Here is a 6,845-nt window from a genome sequence, read left to right as displayed (position 1 = left end):
GCAGTGAGGCTCCATTCACTCCAGTCAGGATGTCTGCCATCCAGGAAAACGATGGCAGGAAATGCTGGTGATGATATGGAGAGGGAGGAGGGCACTGTTGGTGGGAGTGAAACTGCTTTAGTCAATGTGGAAATCGGTGCTTACAAAGTGAAAACTAGAACTGCTAACATGACCCTCGGTCCCACTCCTGGGTACCCGAGGGATTGTAAGTCAACACCCCATGGAGATCTATGCACACCATGTTTACTCCACCATTCAGAGTCACCAAGGCTCTGGAACCAGCCTCCAGGTTCACTCACAGACAAATCCTTACAGACAGTGGGGTTCATAAACACAGTGGGGTTTTATTCAGCTGTGGAGAATGAAATTAAGACATTTGCAGGAAAATGAATGGAACCAGAGACTGCCGTGTTAAACAAAATAAGCAGAAAAGTACCTCCTGTTCCTTCTCCTATGCAGACTTTATATTTGAATTAATATACATATGTGCATTCTGTGAGTGAGCCCTGAAAGTGGAAGGGAAGGGAAAGCATCTAACGGAAGTGGATAGCAAGAGAAGAGCGATGAAATGTATGTGACATAAACAGAGGGGACTATTTGGAGGGAAGGAGAAGGCCAGCAAGAAGGACAGAGGGTGGAGGGGACAGGGGAGCCCAGCAGGACAACACGCATACGCGCGCGCGCGAGCGCGCGCGCACACGCACACACACACACACACACACACACACACACACACACACACACACACTGTATAAGTATATATTCATACATGCATACATATATCACAATGAGACCCATTACGTGAGCTCTGAGACACACACGTATCTGAGAAAATAATGGTCATGTCTTTATATCTCGACAAGACCTCAGATCTCCCCCTCCCCCACCATGATACTGGGAATTGAACCTAGGCCTCACTCATGTTAGACAAATGCTCTACCACTAACCTACATCCTCAGTCCTCTTTTGATCATTTTGTCTAGCTGGATACAGGGTCTCGTTAAGTTACCCAGCTGGCCTTGAGTTAACTCTAATTCTCCTGCTCTGTCCTTCCAATTAGTTGGGATGACAGACCTGTGCCATGGGGTCAGGAACTTTTTATTATTTTTATAACAGCTTTATTGAAATAATTCACATGGGGCAACTCACCCACTTCAGGAATATGACTGAATGCTATGAAACACATAGTCAATTTTGAAATATCTCCATCAATTCAAAAAGAAACTCAGGAGGCTTTTTGCTAAATTTCTCTGTTCCTTGCATTCCCAGGCAAAATAACTCCCAGCATGCTTTCTGTCCATGTAGATTTGTCTCTTCTGGACATATCATAGCAATAAAGATATTGGCAAGTATGGTTACTGGCTTCTTTCATTTAACATGTCCTTATGGTTCATCTGTGCTATAGCATGTTTTAGCATCTCATTCTTTTCATGACTGAATTCTATCCTATTGTATAAATAAATCTGTCTGTTCGCTGCTGTGTGCACTGTTGTTGTGTGCAAGTTTTCGGTCAACATGTCCTTTTCACTTCTCTTAGGTCTGAACCAGAACTAGAAATGCTGGGTCAAATGGGAGTACTGCGCGTTACTGTTGGAGAAACCGCTGGAGCGTTTTCCAATGTGGCTTCACTGTTCACAGTCCTACCAGCAACAGAGAGCTCTGGCTCTCACCGCCAGCCCCTCTCCAGTACTGCCATTGCCTGCCTGCAGGGCTGTGGCAGGTCCTGCTGGCTATAAGTACTGACTCCTCCTAGTTTGACTGGCGTTTCCCTGATAACCGGTGATGCTGAGTGTCTTTCTCATGCTTATTGGGACTTTGTACATCTTCTCCCAGTTCAATCCCATTGGGCGATGTGCGACCTCTGCCAGCAGCTCACTGGTTCACTGTCTTGACTGATTTTGTTTTGTAGGATGTTTTGAAATTGGGGCAAGCGGGGGCGGGGGAGGGGGGACAGGCGGGGAGGGACTCCACTTTTCCTTCTTGTCTAAGGTGGTCTTAATTGTTCTCTGGTGGGAGATTGTTATGGCGATCCTTAGGATCTGCTCATCCACTTCTTCAAAGAAACCATCCATGACTGCAGAACAATCACACTGAGTCTGCGAGGCAACGTGAGGATTGCCATGGCAGTAATGCTACAGACCCACCCGTGATCACAGAACACTTTGAATTTATTTAAATCTCCCTAACCGTATTCAAAACTAAAGCAGGAGCTGGAGCGATGGCTGGGCAGTTAAGAGCACTGTCTGCTGTTGCAGAAGGCCTGAGATGGTTCCCACCACCTCCCCGGGGCTCACATCTATCTGTAACTCTAGTCCCAGGGCACTCAGTGCCCTCTAGAGGCACCAGGCACACATGGGGTAATAGACAAAGCATAATAGACATAAACTAGAAATAAATATATCTAACATAAAATAAAATTAATTAAGCAATCAATCACCAAAAGGCAGTATTTGAGAAAATGTCCCACCTGCTTCACAGCAGTTCTCTCTGAGGATTTCCTTATCTTGCTGGAAGGTTCTGAAAGTCACTGGAGGGTTGAATGTCTCACTTCTTCTAAGGCATTGCAACCAGGGTGCACAAACTGAGGGGCCATCTGGAGGGAATGGGATCTTTATTTCTTTTGCCCCCCTAAAGGCCTCTGTCCTGCTTGGCTGCCTAGGAAGAGGAGGACTTTTCACTTGTTACACGGGGAGAAATGTTCTCAGAGACACAACTTGCCTGTCTGTTTTGTGGAAAATATAGATAGTATTACTTTTTAGGTAATTTTCTATTTACTTTTAGGGCCAAAAGTAAGTAGAAAATGGGGTTGTAATATATAAACTTTCTGCCTCTCATATATAGCGAGAGGGAATTTTGATATAATCCTGAAAAGTATTTTTCAGTGTGCATGGATGCATTCTTCTGGTCGTCTCTCAGAAATTTACAGATTGGAATCATGTTATATTCAAGGTAACATACTTACATAACTTAATGCTATGTCATTGGTGTTTATCATTTCATGAAATATCCTTCAAAACATGATCTTCATTGTAACATGAATCTTAACAGGTCTTATTAATAAAATCAAACCTGGAGTCAGGTATTGGGGTGAATGCTGGAAGATCAGAGAAGCAGAACAAGCCACAGCCACCTCACCTTGCTAATTCCTCAGCTGATCCTGTTTCCTCAGACTGGAAGCCTCTCAGTCCTCATCCAGAATGGATCTCAGTTAAACTGTTGCTCAAAAGCCTAAAAGCTTAATCAGCTCTAGTTCCTGGTCCTCACACCTTAAATACCTTTCTGCTTTCTGCCATCACTTCCTGGGATTAAAGGTGTGAGTCACCATGTTTGGCTGTTTCCAGTGTGGCTTTGAACTCACAGAGATCTGGATGGATCTCTGCCTTCGGAATGCTAGGATTAAAGGGGTGTGTGTGTGTGCCACCATTTTCTGGCCTCTATGTCTAGTGGCTGTTCTGTTCTCTGACCCCAGATAAGTTTATTAGGGCACACAATATTTTGGGGAACACAATATAACGACACTTAATAGCTTAATAGAACCTATGATATTCTATTATATGACAATATCAGAACTAATTACTGATCCTGTTTCCAGCCATTTGGGTGCTTTTCATTTTTAATAAATATGGCATCAGGAAAAGTTCATGCACTTAGGGTCTTGTCTATTCTCTCATTATTTCCTTGGAAATGATTCCTAGAAATGGAATTATTGAGTCAAAAGTCTATGAGCACTTAGGTCTCTATGCAAAATCCTGTTGATTTTCAGAGCATTTGTAAAAGTTCTAATGAGAACTCTAGAAGAACATCCATTTCTCCACCATGTGAACACCATTCTTTTCTGGTTTAATAAATGAAAAAAAATAGCTCATCCTTTTAATATGTGTATGTGCTTTTCTGTCTTTCTCTTTAGAAATTTACAGATTGGAATACATTATAGTCAAACACTATACGCTTATACAACTTCATTTTATCTCATTGGTATTTATCATTTTATGAAACATACTTCAAAACGTGATCTTCATGACTTAACAGAACCTATACTGTTCCATTATGTGACTGTGTTAGAACCTAATTGCTAATTCTGTGTGATGTTTTAAAGAAAATGACTCCCAAAGGGAGTGGTTCTATTAGGAGGCGTGGCTTTGTTGGAGTAGGTGTGACCTTGTTGGAGGAAGTGTGTCACTATGGAGGCGGGCTTTGAGGTTTCATACATGCTCAAGCTAAGCCCAGTGTCACAGACCACTTTCTGTTGCCTACAAGCCAAGATGTAGGATGCTCAGCTACTTCTCCAGCACCATGTCTGCCTGCATGCCACCATGTCACACCATAAGGATAATGGACTAAACCTCTGAAAATGTAAGCCACCCCAATTAAATGATTTTTTTTCCTCTGTAAGAATTTCCACAGTCATGGTGTCTCTTCACAGAAATAGAAATCTTAACTATGACATCTTGTTTTCGGCCATTTGGGTGCACATAATAATGCATCTTTTAAGTGAGAGTGAACATAGTTTCCTAGGCATTTTCCTTAAGAAAACTTTTATTGACAGTTATGCTCTGAATGTATGAATCTGTCCATGTAATGTACAGATGTACAGACATGTGGGTGTTTTCAGACTACAGATGTCTACCCTAGACACTCAATAAAGTCCATATCTCATTGATGATTAATAATGGTCAAGATTTTCCTCTTTGCCCGGTTAGGCTTTGAATTATTTCTACAATATTTTTCCCTAATTTTATGTTCTTATCCACTTTAAACTGTTTCTACTTCTTCTCAGGAAGTTCAGGGGCCTCCTTTTCTTTAACTTTTCAATAGCTTTCAAAGTGACAGGTTTCGCATTTGATATGGGTTGATTTTTTATCACCTCTTGTCTTTCTTATAAATTGATAGGGAAGTTGCCCTTTAAAAACGGTGGTTCATGAGTCTTACTGACTCGCAAATGCTCACTGTTGAGTAAAGATAAAATCTCTGGTTTCTGTTTCTACTGGGTACCCCCACTCAGGCCCTATGCTCTGCCAGCACCCTAATAGTGGCCATGTAGCAGAAAAGAATTTGTTATTCACAGGAGGAGACTCAAGATTTGAGCTCAGTTTTGTCTGGGTCTTGCCTGGTGATACCTGAATGAGCTACAGTAAGGACTCATGGTTCAAGACCCACCATCAGTTCAGCCTTGTGAGGGAGAGTGGTCTGATGGGTCAGGAAGACAGCATGGCCTCTTCATGCGCTTTGTTTCTTGTGCTTTCTACACCTTGAGCTCTGTTGAAACTCGTTCTAACTCTGCCACCTACACAGTGACTCACTCCCATTTTCCCTTTTCATCCCGTCACTTTGTAGCACCAACAGAAGCCGATTTACACTGGTCCCTTTCCAGCTGTGGCTTCCGGGCTAAACTTTTGCTGCCCAGTCCCTCTAGTGTGGTCTCAGTGAACCCGAACAGCATCACCCTTCAGTACCTGCATCCTGTGACCAACTTTCTTCCCCTGGCCCCCATACACAGCAGATGTACCAAAGCTCCAGGGAAGAAGAACCTGCAGCCAAAGCCTGGGGAGTAAGGGTGTGTAGCACCAATTGTGCCTCATAGTAAACCATCTTGAGCCCTTTGGTGTGTGCTGAACAGACCAGCTAGTTTCCTCTTACAGTCTGATCAAATGGCCCAGATGGACTAGAGACCTCCATGATGGATGGATTGGTTGTGATCCTTAGAAATGGATTTTCTCCTCCTTCCCATTCAAACTGTTTTCATCTCTAATTCTTAAGGATGTTAGAAACCTAAGACAGTGGGAAAGGCAGAGTTTGGAGGCCAATGGGATTGCATTTGGCATCTAGCCTTGGCTCCCTGGCAAGTCACCTGACCTTGCTTTAGCTCTTTGTTTTGAGGTACTGGGGATTGAACCTAGAGCTTCTCACACCAGACATGGAGCACAGGCTCACACAGAATGCTTTAGAAGATTGAGTGACCCAAAAGGTGTTCTGCAAGCCCCTGAGCCATAAACCAGCCATTGGCGGTTTGAAAATATAGGCTGTCCATGGAGCTTTAAAGTCAAACTAGACTCAGGGGCCACTGAGTCCTGCCAAGGATGACCTCCCCTACCCCCGGGTTATTTAGTGATGGGTGCATTCAGAACGGCTTGGTCCCAGTTCTGGTTGGGGGTTTGGTTTGTGTGGACTAGTGGAACCATGTATAAACCCACACAGGGGCTCACAGCCACCTTCTGCTCTACTAAAGCTCTCCTCTCCTCCCATTTGTCTCCAGGGCAGGGCTAGGGTATAGAGCCACTGGGGTTGGGAGCTCGTCCACCCTACTCCCAACCCACATCAGCAACTGGCTCCCTGTGAAACCTGCAGCTCTATGCTGGGACATGACAAATGACCACAAAAATCAATTTGTAATCTGATTGGAGGTTTTTGATTTCCTCTGATGAGTTTAAATTTCATTAAAAGCAACCTTATTCCAACATAAAAAGAATCCTTGAAGGGTAAAACAGGGGATTGTCTCACCCGGTATAAAGCATCCCAACTCTTTTGTGTGATTTATTCATGGCATTAATTGTAAGGGCCAGCCCGCGGTGTCTGCTGGCAGCTGTGTTGTTATCGGGGCCTGGGATCGGCCCAGGCGGGCTCAAAGCACAAGGACTCACATTCAAAACTCGCTCTTCGGCATATCGACACTTCAGTTATCAACAGACCTTTTTATCTGCGGGGAGGGCACTCCAAGCTCGGGGGGCCAGAATAAGCTAGGAATCAACGCCATGCCTCTCTGAATTCTCCTAATTGTATGTATTCTCTGAGAAAATGATCATCGTGGCCTCTTGTCTTGATGAGAAATTGACATTTTCTGAGGACTT

This window comes from Peromyscus leucopus, chromosome 1 (genome assembly GCF_004664715.2).
Source record: "Peromyscus leucopus breed LL Stock chromosome 1, UCI_PerLeu_2.1, whole genome shotgun sequence".
NCBI lineage: Eukaryota > Metazoa > Chordata > Mammalia > Rodentia > Cricetidae > Peromyscus > Peromyscus leucopus.
The sequence above is the reverse complement of the archived record's forward strand: the minus strand, read 5'-3'. Positions refer to the sequence as shown.